General features: G+C 45.2%; 1 long non-coding RNA gene across 3 annotated transcripts; it reads left to right on the top strand.

Annotated features, from left to right (window-relative positions):
- The first annotated feature begins 1,964 nt into the window (after nt 1-1,964).
- Nucleotides 1,965-9,634, top strand: LOC129500904 (uncharacterized). 3 transcript variants are annotated; one of them, XR_008662611.1, is made up of 3 exons: nt 1,965-2,199; nt 8,051-8,474; nt 9,305-9,634. It is a non-coding gene; the product is annotated as an uncharacterized LOC129500904 (long non-coding RNA). The 3 variants fall into 3 exon arrangements; XR_008662612.1 differs by having other exon boundaries at nt 3,903-9,634; XR_008662610.1 differs by having other exon boundaries at nt 8,051-9,634.
- The last annotated feature ends 4,268 nt before the right edge of the window (nt 9,635-13,902 follow it).

Here is a 13,902-nt window from a genome sequence, read left to right on the forward strand (position 1 = left end):
TCTCTCTCTCTCTCTCTGTCTCTCATGAATAAATAGATAAAATCTTAAAAAAAAAAAAAAAGCTGGCAATATGCTTTTTCCAGATGGATGTCTTTGAAATTGATGTCTTGGCAATCAAAAGTTTATTGTCAAGTCCTAGCATTACAGGGAGGGTTGAATAGGTGGAGCACAGAGAACTTTTGGATCAGTGAAACATCTCTATATGATATTATAATGGTGGATACTTGTCAGTATACATTTGTCTAAATCCATATACTGTATACCATAAGTGAGTCCGTATACAGCTGTGGGCTTTGGGTGATAATGATATGTCAGTGAAGGTTCATAAATTGCAACAAATACAACACTCTGGTGGAGGTATACTGGTAATGGGGGAGCCTCAGTTGGGGGAGGGGGCAGAGATATAGGGGAAATCTCTGTACCTTTTGCTTAATTTTGCTGTGATCCTAAAACTGGTATAAAAAATAAAATCTAGGGATACCTGGGTGGCTCAGTGGTTGAGCGTCTGCCTTAAGCTCATAGTGTGGTCCTGGAGTCCTGGGATCAAGTCCCACATTGGGCTCCCTGCATGGAGCCTGCTTCTCTCTCTCTCTCTCTCTCTCTCTCTCTCTCTCTCTCATGAAAAATAAATAAAATCTTTAAAAAATAGGGGATCCCTGGGTAGCTCAGGGGTTTAGCAACTGCCTTTGGCCCAGGGCATGATCCTGGAGTCCCGAGATCAAATCCTGCTTCGGGCTTCCTGCATGGAGCCTGCTTCTCTCTCTGCCTCTCTCTCTCTCTCTCTCTGTCTCTCATGAATAAATAAAATCTTAAAAAATAAATTTATTACAAAAAAAGCATTGGTTAAGTTGCTCTCAGATTGAGATGTTTCTCAGATTGCTAAAAGAATCGAGTGTAGCTTAGTATATGGAGTAAAAAATGTGGATAAAAAGTGTTTTTCAGTATGTGGGTCACAATCCTTGATGATATAGGCAAAGGAGAAATTTTCTATGGGATTCAGACACAGAGCTTGTCCACCGGCTTCAGGGCGGTCTAACATCCCTCTTCTTCCTTCCCAGTCATGACCCTCTTTGGAGTCTTTTCTATTCTTCCTGACCAAACATAATGAAATGCTGAATAGCACTTCAAGCCACAGCATTTGAAGAGCAATACATAACGTTTCCAGCTATTCAAGGACTCATTGTATTTATTTTTTTTTCTATTTTTTAAAAGATTTTATTTATCCATTCATAGACACACAGAGAGAGGCAGAGACACAGGCAGAGGGAGAAGCAGTCTCCATGCAGGGAGCGCGATGAGGGACTCCATCCCGGGACTCCAGTATCACGCCCTGAGCCAAAGGCAGCCTCTCAACCGCTGAGCCACCCAGACGTCCCATCTACGACTCATTTTATGACTGACTGATTATGGGATGATTAGGCCATTTATGTTAAATAGATCTGGGAGCATCTCAAATAAGATTTTTATCCTCTTTTTTTTAAGATTTTATTTATTTATTCACGAGACAGAGAGAGAGAGAAAGAGAGAGAGAAAGAGGCAGAGACACAGGCAGAGGGAGAAGCAGGCTCCATGCAGGGAGCCCGATGCGGGACTCGATCCCAGGACTCCAGGATGACGCCCTGGGCCGAAGGCAGGCTCTAAACCGCTGAGCTACCCAGGGATCCCCGATTTTTATCCTCTTGAGGCATGCTGACTTTATGGAGTCTGAAACAATGTCTTTTCTCTGCCTTTGACACAGGCAAAGCCTCTACCTTCCTTGAGGTAGGAGGAGTACTACTTTCCAGCTTCCCTCCTAGTGCCGCGCAGTCAATGCTCTGGTTGGTCAGGGTGGAGAACACCCTTCCCAGCCACCTCCAGAGCTCCGGGACTACATTACCCAAAAGATTCTGCGTTGAGAGGAGGCGATAACTGATCAGGACGAGGCGTATCTGTGCTTGCGCATGGCATCGGGGCGGAACTTCCGGCTTTCTGCGGCTGGTTGGCGTAGTTTGCAGTTTTCGGGGATCCTTTCCGCAGGGCTGAGGAGCAGGTGACGGAGCCGAGTAGATGTGAAAAGAGTCGTCCTCAGGGCAGAGACTTGGCGCACGGCTCTGCGACGCCGCCCGGGCTGCGCCTCACGGGGGCCGGGACAGGGACCCCCAGCCCGGTGTCCGCTCCGTCCACAGAGTAGACGCAGAGTAGGCGCTCCGTCCAGCGCAGGTAAACGCTTGTCCCCCGGGCCCTCCCCGCCCTCCCCCGACCCAGACCCTCAAGGCCGGAGCACGGGGCGCCTGCTCGGGTCCCTGCGGCCCAGGCCCGGGTGTTCCGGACAGGGAGGCGCCGGTGGGTGGGGGCCCCGCGTGTGAGCGCGGGCGTGCGGGAGCGGGCTGAAGGGGAGGGGCGGGCTGGGGCAGAGGCTGCGGGTTCGGGGGTTGGGGGGCTGAGGCGGGAGGAGTCTGAGGCCTGGGAACAGGGAGCGTGAGGCGGGGTCACTCAGGAGCTGGCGGTCCGAGACTTGCGGCACCTTTATGTAAGGACTCTGGACGCCAGGGGGAGTTTTGGCCAAAGGAGGGACAGGATCTCCGTTGATGAGGACATTGAGGCCCTTGTAGGTTGAGTCTTTGTTTAGGGTCACACCGCTGGTAAAAGGCAACACTGAGCCCTGAGGCCCACTGGTTAGACGACCAGCCTGAGGTCACTTGGCTCCACGGCCGCGGGAGGGTACACGGAGGCATGAATTTCCCTTTCAATTTCCCTTTCCCCCGTGGTCACATTTTTAAAATTTTTAAAATTTTTAAAATTTAAGAATTTTAAAGTTTTGCCTTTTCCCGCAAAACCCCAGGACTACAGAAGTACTTATGGAACCAACAGGGATGTATAAAGGGTGTCCGCGTCCCTTACTGGCCCTGACTGCCCCTCAGATGTTTTCTGGATTGTGGTGTCCGGGGACTCTTACCTGCCACTTTCCCAGTCCTTGGGTCTGAGGACTCTAGAGAAACCCCGATCTCAGAGTTCTAAGTTCACGTCAGGGGTTATATGAAGGCGTTCCCATTCCTGGCAACCAACATAAATGAGTGTTAAGGGTTAAGCCAGGAGCAGATTCCAGGATATGCAAATACATGGAGGTAAAGTTGAGCTGGGGGTGTTTAGGAACCACAGGTCTCTCTCTCTCTCTCTCTCTCTCTCTCTCTCTCTTTAAAAGATTTTATTTGTTTATTCATGAGAGAGACAGAGGGAGAAGTAGGCTCCCTGCAGAGAGCCTGATGTGGGACTCAATCCCAGGACCCCTGGATCATGCTCTGAGCCACCCAGGTGCCTCACAGGTCTCCTTTTATGATATGAACAAAGAATAGGAGGTTAGGTGTTGGGACAGGAATGACTGCCTGAAAAATTGAGTCTATTCAGGAGGTAATGGGAGGTTTGGGTCAGAGGAAAGGGATAATATTAGGAAAGTCGAAACAGTCTTCCTGAGTGTAAAGTGGAGAACAGATCATGGGAAATCAGGGCAGAGGCTACTAACATAGGCTGGTGACGGTTAATCATCCAGGACTGTGATTTAGAGTGGTTGCGTTTCTGGATGCAACATGGGATGTATGTTTTAAAAATGGGAAACTAGATTTTCTTTTTTTTTTAAGATTTTTATTTATTTTTTATTATTTGTGCGTGCAAGAGCATGCACGTGCACAACAAGTAGACAGAGCAGCAGGCAGAGAGAGGAAAAGCAAGCTCCCCACTGAGCAGAGAGCCCAACATGGGGCTCAGTCTCAGGACCCTGGGATCACCACCTAAGCTGAAGGTAGACGCTTAACTGACTTAGCCACCCAGGCATCCGAAACTAAATTTTCTTTCTTTTCTTTTCTTTTCTTTTCTTTTCTTTTCTTTTCTTTTCTTTTCTTTTCTTTTCTTTCTTTTTTTTTTTTAAGATTTTTTTTATTCATTCATGACAGAGAGAGAGGCGGAGACATCGGCAGAGGGAGAAGCAGGCTCCATGCAGGGAGCCCAATGTGGGACTCGATCCAGGGACTCCAGGATCACGCCCTGGGCCGAAGGCAGGCGCTCAACCGCTGAGCCACCCGGGGATCCCCGAAACTAGATTTTCTAATATGTGTGATGAGGGAAGAAAACAGGTATCAGGGATAACCCCAGGGGATTTGATCTTTGCAACTGTAGGGATGGCAGTTCCAACTGAGATGAGGAAGTTGGTAGTAGGAGTAACAATCACTGGGGATATCAGGAGCTTTGTTTTGGCCACATTGAGAATCTGAGGTATTTCAGAGACCTCTGAGTGGAGGCATCAAATTGGCAACTGGAAACACAAGTTGGGAAATCGAAGAGTGGTTCAAATTGGAGACCTTCAAAATGTGGTATTTACTGTGTGGACCCAATTAATCTGTGGTTACATATAAGAGGTATAGTCTTGTTAATGATTGTGAAGCTGTTTATATGCCAGGATGTAGAGGGTAAGGGCTGAGCACTGGGTCTCTCACTTGGGTACCTTAGTGATGGTATTAGAATTCATAAATGCAGGTGAGGGTGGTATGTATCCCTAACGTAGGCTGTATCAGACTGACTAGTCTAGCAGATGGCCAGGGTTTCCAAGATAAGAATGGAGATGAGAAAGATGCAGAGACAAGGGGTAAATGAGGCAAGATGTCACTCAGGCCAGAGCTCTTGCTTATTCTCTATGATTTGTGAGGACTTTGGTGGGACCTGGGGTCTTTCATTCAGCCTGGTGGGTGTAGTTGGGGCAAATATGATCATCTGTAAGAATCAGTAGGACTGGGGTGGGTGATAAATGGACTGAACTTTGAATGAGGATTAGGTGGACAGAGAAGGTTGTCATTGCTGAGGGGACAGCAAGCACAACACAAGGTGCAAGAGGGCCATGGGTTTCTGAGATCCACAACTGGCTCTGTGTGGCTTAGTGTCAGGCATGGAACAGAGCCAGGAGGGAGGCCTTCATAGAAGGATTAGGTGTTTCCAACTCCCAACAGGAGCCATGGGAGCTCTGGGGTAGTATTGGGTCCGGTTTGAATTTGCCAAGCAACTCTGGCTGTTTTCTGCTAAGTTGTATTTCATGACCTAAAATTAAGACCCATTGTTATGTGCTCCCTTGACACCTCATGAAACTCCCAAGTGCTTCACATGGCCTGAGTGCAAGTTCTCCTCCCCACTCTTAGATAAAGTTTCCTAGCCAAGCATCCCTTTTCATCAAGAGGACCAGAGCAGTTCCTGCTTATGCCTTTATTTTTATTTTTATTTTTTTTAAATAATTTTTTAAAAAGATTTATTTATTTATTTATGATAGACAGGGGTGGGGGCAGAGACAGGAGGAGGGAGAAGCAGGCTCCATGCCGGGAGCCTGATGTGGGACTCGATCCCGGGACTCCAGGATTGCGCCTCGGGCCAAAGGCAGGCGCTAAACCACTGAGCCACCCAGGGATCCCCCCTGCTTATGCCTTTAAAATGGGTTTCACTTCTCTGCTAGGCCATGGGGTTATTCACACAAGCCATTCACATCATCCTGTGGGAACCAGATTGTACCCCACCTCTTGATCTTGTAAAACTTGCATCTCACAGCCCCTGGTTGTTTACTCTTACACAGTGTACAACGTTCATGTGGCCCTATAAGGTTGTGGTGTCCTCCTCTCCCTGGCTGTGAGTATATGTAATTAATAAACTACCTTTGACCTTGTCTGTCCAGTATTAGGTACTTTGTGTTTGGCCATCCCCTTAACCCTAGGATGGGAATTCTGCTCTTCTCGCAGTGGTATAAAGGAGGGATGACTAACACAAGAGTGACTTATAGGGAGACCAGGGAGATGCCTGTGCTGTGGGGCATTGAGGTATGGCTATGGGCATATGGCTGTGGTGTCCAGGAATGTGAGGGCTGTGCATTCTAAAGAATACTTGGAGAGAGAGTGTGTCTGATGGTTTCAGAGACCTAGTATTGAGATTTACAGGACTTTGATAACATCAGAGGAATAGCTTGACAGAAGTGTGTGGATTCATCTAGTGAGGGCAACAGCTTAGACATCCATTTGTTCACCTGCCTCTTTTCGCTGATGATTGGACCTGACCAGTGAGCCCATGAGGAGACAGCAGTGCAAGTTGTTCCAAGGCCTGATTTATTCCCTGAGTTGGAGGGCTTGGGAGGAGAATGGGTATGGGGTATTCGTGTATGGATGAATTGTGGGTACTCTGGAGAAGGGCTGTTGGTGGTTTCATGTGTCACCATCATGATAGGGCACTGTGACCCTTGAAGACATGGCTATGTACTTGTTCTGGCAGGAGTAGGGTCTCCTTGAGGTTCAGAGACACTCATACAATAATGTGATGCTGGAAAGCTTTGAACTTATAATCTCGGAATGCCAGGGTGGCTCAGTGGTCGAGCGTCTGCCTTTGGCTCAGAGTGTGATCCTGGAGTCCTGGGATCAAGTCCTGCATTGGGCTCCCTGCAAGGAACCTGCTTCTCCCACTGCCTGTGTCTCTCCCTCTCTCTGTGTGTCTCTCATAAATGAATAAATAAAATCTTAAAAAAAAAAAAAAAGGAATTTACAGTCTCTCTGGGTAAGGCCCTCATACCCATCATGGTACCCTTAGATGTTCTCTGCTCTTCCCTTTTTCCCCAGGCACTGGTCTCTCCTTCCCATAGCAGGACCATGGACACTGCTTGTTTCCCCAACTCCCTAAGCCTGTGCTGTGGCTGAGAAGTCTGAGGTGTGTGCACTGCCCTCTCCCTGAGCAGCCCCAACACAGGGTTAGGCATATAGTGGTCATTGTAATTTTTTTTTTTTTTTTGGTCATTGTAATTGATTTTACTTTGCTTGCCCTTTCCCTGGCCTGGTGACTTTGTGCAGGTCCAAGGCACCTGAATACCAGTTGCTACTTCTTTCCTCTAGCTGACATTTTTTCATGACTGCTTGTGCCAGGAATTGCTAACACCAGCACAGTTACAGTTGTGTGGACCACGGTCTTTTTCTTGCAACTCCTCTATGTTTTCTGTATTTTTTTTTTTCCTCCTGTGTGCTATCACATGCTGAGTTGTTCTGACCCAGTACTGTCTGCTCTTCTGTAATGTGTTCTCCTTAGTAATTGCATCATCCAGGTGCCATGTATTTGGTCATCTTGGGGGTAGATTGTAGAGCCTTTATTTAAATGGTTCACAAATGGCTCTGATCAAGCCACAGCAAGATGGAGGATCCTGATCTGGAGGGTTGGTACCTGGAGAAGGACATAATATCAAGGTTGTGTTTAAATTGTAGCAGAAATTGGGGCACCTAGGTTGAGCTCAGTGGTTGAGCATCTACCTTTGGTTCAAGTCATGATCCTGGGGTCCTGAGATTGAGTCCCACATCGGGTTCCTGCATGGAGCCTGCTTCTCCCTCTGCCTATATCTGTCTCTTTCTGTGTCTCTCATGAATAAATAAATAAAATCTTTAAAATAAATAAATTGTAGCAGAAATCTATTCTATTTGGTTAGTGTTCAGTGCCAGGGGGCACACCTCATTTCTGGTGTTTCTTCAGTCTTGATGCTTTGCCTACTTATCAACTCTACATGTCACTTCTATTCTTATGTTCTGTGCAGGACCAGTCCATACCTTTCTGGACTCCATGTCTTACCTACTTTTCTCACTCCTCCATCTGCAGTGCTTCCCAACATTGACTTCTACATAATTTGTCATGAGGTGTGCATATATCTTCAAATGGTCCTTGAACATGAGCTACTCTGTTGCAGTTGGATTTTCTTGGTCCTGGACTTACCTTTCTATATAGTGCTCATGTGTCACCCGTAAACAAGAACTTGTTGAAAGTTATTTGTAGAAAAATGGGGCATAGGCCTCCTCTCCTCCACTTGTCATACATCAGTTGTGTCCTTCACCATTTGAGACCTTCCCCATTTTATGCTCTTCATTTCCTTGGAACAAAGGCTGTCTTCAGCCCAAACCAATCCTGGTTCTGCAGACAAGCCCATGGACTTGTCCTGAGTTTGTCAAACGCATTCTTGTGAATGGGTAGTTGACTCCAACCAGAGTCAACAGGGACTCCTCCAGCATTTTATTCCTTTCAGGTTGTTGATATGGAGCACACACTGAGGAGGCACCTTTTGAGCAGAGCATTTTTGTCAGAGTGTCACAGGTCAGGACTCCAAGGCAGGTGTCTCCCAGAAGGCCTACTCTTGTGAGGTATGTAGCCTAGTCTTGAGAGAGATTTTGCACTTGGTTGTGTCAAGGAACACGTACTAGGAAGAAGCCATATACCTGTGGGGCATGTGGGAAATAATTACGTTTTACTGCAAACCTTCCATGGCACCAGAAACAGGACATTGGAGAGAAACGCTTCAGAAGCAGAGCCTCATTTGTGAAGAGCTACAAATTCTGTGTGTCGAGGAAGCCCTTTACCTACAGGGAGATTGGGAAAGACTTCATGACCAGCTCAGAATCTCTCCAACAATAAGTCACTTACACCGTGGAGAAGTCAAAGAGCAGTACCAAGTATGTAGTGGCCTTACATGATGTAAAAATTCATTATAAATGGGGAAGATACATGAAAACTTTTGAGAACAAATATATATTTATTCAACACCAGAGAGATCTCTCTAGAATAAGATGTTACATATGTAGTGCATGTGGGAAGTCTTAACAAAAGGTACCCCTCAGTCACCATTGGAGAGTTCACAGTGGAAAAGGTCTAAATGAGTGTGGGGAATGTGGTAAATTATTTACCAACAAGAGCATTCAGCATCCCTGAGTTCACAGTGGAGAAAGACCATATATGTACAGGGAATGTGGCAGCTTCATTTATAGATCCAGTCTCCTGAATTACCTGAGGTTTCACACTGAATCCTTATGAGTGTGGGGGATGTGGGAAATCCTTTATAAAGCTCTGTGCTCCTCAGCGCTGGGAAGTTTACAATGGATGAAGGCCTTATGAGTGCTGAATGCTCAGGTGGAGGCCCTATCTCATTGAATACTGGAAAATTCATGTAGAAAACTTAGGGAACTTAATGTAGATGTGTGGGAGTGTTCTATTGTATTCCTTATAAGTGGAAGTGATCCATATGAGGGTGTTATCTACCTGAATTAAATCTCCTACATGAGAATGGCCACTAAGTGCCAGGTATGTGAGAGGTATGTTTTTAAACTGCACAGCCTATTGCCAGATGTGTGTCCCTTGGTTCTGGCAGAAGCCTACCCTTGGAAGGTGCCTGTGGTGTGTATCATTTAGTAACTACTTTAGGGAAGTAAAATTTCCCTGTTGTATTTGTAAAGGATATGTGAGAAGCCTGAGCATTCATCCCTTTCTTATTTTTTTCTCTGTGAAGACTTAGGCCCTGGACCTGACCCAATTTGGGCTCAGAAGATTCTGCTCATGATTTGAAAACACAGACTTCCTTTTTTAAAAAAAAATATTTGTGCATGAGAGACACAGAGAGGCAGAGACACAGACAGAGGGAGAAGCAGGCTCCATGCAGGGAGCCCGATGTGGGACTCGATCCCAGGACTCTGGGATCACACCCTGAGCCAAAGGCAGACACTCAACCACTGAGCCACTCAGGCGTCCCCAAAACATAAACTTCCTGTTTCAGGAATGGTCTCATATGACTCTCGTGATGGAGTTTTCCAGCATTCAAATAAAAAAGCTTGGAACAGCCTGCCTTCTGTGTTTCTGGTTTGTGTGATAATGAAGGCCTTATTTAAGGCACCTTTAACCTTGGGGATTCTGTTCACTGTGTATGTGGCAGTTTGAAAATAACTATTTGAGTTCTGCTAGAATGAAGGTGTAGCCAGCTTGTGTTGGGACCAAACTTTGTGTGCCTCAGATAGGATAATATTATGGCAGGATTTGTAGGGCTCTCTCATTTTGCCCTAGTTTGCATTGCTGCCCACAGCCTCCCAGGAGAGACTGCAGGGCTTTATGGTCCTTACTTAGAGCTTGGATGTCATTATATTTTGTAGCTTCAGAGGTCAGCCTGGGGAGAGATGGTTGTGACAACTTCTGGTGTTTATGAGAGTAACAGAATTGTTCACTTAGTCACAGAGGATGTTGCATTGTGCTCAGTACTGGTAAGTAAGGGAAATTTGTTCCTTAGGTCCTAAAAGAGGCCATATACTCTCGTGTCCAGAATTCTTTAGGGTGGTGCCACTGGTTGAAAGATTATAAGGAGGAATCATAATTGTGTTTTGTTTTTATTTAAAGATTTTATTTTTTTGTTTATTCATGAGAAACAGAGAAAGAGGCAGAGACCTAGGCAGAAGGAGAAGCAGGCTCCATGCAGGGAGCCCGATGCGGGACTTGATCCTGGGACCGTGGGATCATGCCCTGAGCCAAAGGCAGACAGACGCTCAACTGCTGAGCCACCCAGGTATCTTGGAATCATAATTGTTAAAACAACAACAATGGATTTATAGGGAGTGAGGAGATTACAACAAACTAGTTAGAATGGGCTCCTTTAAAAGGGTGTCCACAATATTTAGTCATTATGACTGTGAAGGATGAGCAGGTACAGAAATTCTCAGGCTTACCAGAAGGATGTATCTTGTATACCTGAGGGCCTGTCAGAAAAAAATAATGTAAGGTTTTTTTTTTTTTTTTTTTTTTTTTTTTTTTATGATAGTCACACACACACAGAGAAAGAGAGGCAGAGACACAGGCAGAGGGAGAAGCAGGCTCCATGCACCGGGAGCCCGACGCGGGATTCGATCCCGGGTCTCCAGGATCACGCCCTGGGCCAAAGGCAGGCGCCAAACTGCTGCGCCACCCAGGGATCCCAATAATGTAAAGTTTTAATGACTTGTAGCTTTTTTGGGCTATCTCCAGGCCTTTGTTGTGTAGGGAGGAAAATCAGGACATAGAGACAAAGGAGATGTCTTGCTCAGTGCTTCATACCCCAGCCTGGATTCCTTCTATTCAAGTGGAAATGACTTTCATTGTTTACCTGTATTTTTGTATTACTGAGGCAAGACATCCCTTCCTGGGATGGAGGTGGAGATGGTGGAGTCAAGATAGGGGGAGTAGGAAATCTAGATTTTTAGTCTGAACCATGTTTCTAAAGCTTTGATAAGGTATAGATAACATACAATAAACTGTACATATTTAAGCTGTATGGCTCAGTAAGTTGAAATTCATTTAATGCATGAAACTCATCACAGTCATGATAATGGACCTATCCATTACTCTCATATTTATGTTCAGCACTTTAATAATCTCTCTCTCTGCCCTGCAGGCAACCAATGATCTACTTTCCTTTATAACAGATTAGTTTGCATTGTCTAGGATTTTATGTAATTGAAATAATAAATTGCTTACTCTTTTTCTCTCATGGGAACCCTCTGCAGAATGTTTATTTTCAGGTTCAGCAATTACACTTAATATGAATAGTTCATTATTTTTATATTGCTGAACTACCATTTTTTTAAAAGACTTATTTATTTATTTATTTATGATAGAGAAAGAGAGAGAGAGAGAGAGAGAGAGGCAGAGACACAGGAGGAGGCAGAAGCAGGCTCCATGCCAGGAGCCCTACGTGGGACTCGATCCCAGGACTCCAGGATCGCACCCTGGGCCAAAGGCAGGTGCTAAACCGCTGAGCCACCCAGGGATCCCTGAACTACCATTATTTGTATATTCATTCATCTTTTTATGGATACTGCTTTCCAGTTTTGGTTGTTACAAATAAAATTACTACAAACTTTTTTTTTTTTTTAAGATTTTATTTATTCACAAGAGACACAGAGAGAGGCAGAGACACAGACAGAGGGAGAAGCAGGCTCCATGCAGGGAGCCCGACATGGGACTCGATCCCAGGATTCCGGGTCTCCAGGATCACACCCCGGGGCCAAAGGCAGGCGCTAAACCGCTGAGCCACCCAGGCTGCCCTACAAACATTTTAATACAATTCTTTATGTGGCTGTTTAATTTTTCTTGTGTTAGTACTTCAGGGTGCAATTCTGGAGTCACTGGCTGGGTGAATATGTGAACCTTTTTTTTTTTTTAATCGATTTTATTTATTCATTCATGATAGACAGAGAGAGAGAGAGAGAGAGGGAGAAGCAAGCTCCATGCTGGGAGCCCGACGTAGGACTTGATCCCGGGACTCCAGGATCGTGCCCTGGGCCAAAGGCAGGTGCTAAACCGCTGAGCCACCCAGGGATCCCCCCAATTTTGACCCTTTTGATGAATATTTAACATTTTGATCTCACTGTGGTTTTAGGAACATTTCCCTGATGTTTAGCGTGTTTTCATTTATTTGCCAGATGTTTGTCATATTTGGTAGAATGTTGGTTCATATCTTTTCTTTTAAAAGATTTTGTTTATTCATGAGAGGCACAGAGAGAGAGAGAGAGAGAGAGGCAGAGACAAGGCAGAGGAAGAAGCAGGCTCCATGTAGGGAGCCTGACGTGGGACTCGATCCTGGGTCTCCAAGATCATGCTCTGAGCCGAAGGTGGCACTAAACTGCTGAGCCACCTGGGCTGCCCCTGGTTCATATCTATTATGTGCTTTTTATTTTTTAAAAGATTTTATTTATTCATGAGAGACAGAGAGAGGGAGAGAGAGAGGCAGAGACACAGAGGGAGAAGCAGGCTCCATGCAGGGAGTCCGATGTGGGACTCGATCCAGGATCATGCCCTGGGCCAAAGGCAGGCACTAAACCGCTGAGCCACCCAGGGATCCACCTACGTGCTTTTTAAAAGTGAATTTTGGTAAATAAACAAAGATAAATTTGTTATGACAAAACAAATCTTAACAGATTTAAGAAGGTTGAAATAATGTATCTTTTCTGATGAAAGTGGTATTAATGTAGAAATCAACAACAAGAGGAAAACAGGAAAACACAAAAAATGGAAATTAAACAATATCCTCCTGAACAACCAGTGGGTCAAAGAAGAAATCAAAAGGGAAATAAAAAATTGTCTTGAGACAAATGAAAATGAAAACAAATACCAAAACTTACAGGCTGCAGAGAAGACAGTTATAAGGAAAGGCTATAGGGCAGCGCTGGTGCCTCAGCGGTTTAGCGCCACCTTCGGCCCAGGGCATGATCCTGGAGACCCCGGATTGAGTCCCATATTGGGCTCCCTGCATGGAGCCTGCTTCTCCTTATGCGTGTGTATCTGCCTCTCTCTGTGTGTCTCTCATGAATAAATAAATAAAATCTAAAAAAAATAAATAAGGAAAGGTTATAGATATATCTACATTAAGATAAAAGCTAGATCTCCAATAAGCAACCTTACTTTACACTTCGAGGAACTAGAAAAACAATAAACTAAGCCCAAAGTTAGTTGAAAAAAAATAAATGATACAGATTAGAACAGAAATAAGTGAAAAAGATACTAGAAAAACAGTGGAAATGATCAATGAAGCCAAGAGGGTGTGTGTGTGTGTGTGTGTGTGTGTGTGTGAAGAAAAGCAAAAATTTTTTTTAAATTTTATTTATTTATTTTTTATTTATTTATGATAGTCACACACACAGAGAGAGAGGCAGAGACACAGGCAGAGGGAGAAGCAGGCTCCATGCACCGGGAGCCCGACGTGGGATTCGATCCCGGGTCTCCAGGATCCCGCCCTGGGCCAAAGGCAGGCGCCAAACCGCTGCGCCACCCAGGGATCCCAAGAAAAGCAAAATTGATAAAACTAGTTACCCAATGTAAAAAAGAGAAAGTATCCAATTAAAACTGTATAAAAAGTCTAGGCTTTACAGCGGATACCACAGAAATAAAAGAATCACAAGAGACTACTGTGAACAAGCACAGTGCAGTGATTAAGAAAAGTAAAGCCGTAAGGTTTGGTGTTTTGAGGTCCATCTATTGACTGCAGTGACTGGGAAAAACCTTCCCTGTGCTCTTGATGAGAGCTGTTGAAATCCTAGTTAGATAGATAAAACCAAACACATTCATACTTTTCAAAAGTTGGAAGACAGC

This window comes from Nyctereutes procyonoides, unplaced genomic scaffold (genome assembly GCF_905146905.1).
Source record: "Nyctereutes procyonoides isolate TBG_1078 unplaced genomic scaffold, NYPRO_anot_genome, whole genome shotgun sequence".
NCBI lineage: Eukaryota > Metazoa > Chordata > Mammalia > Carnivora > Canidae > Nyctereutes > Nyctereutes procyonoides.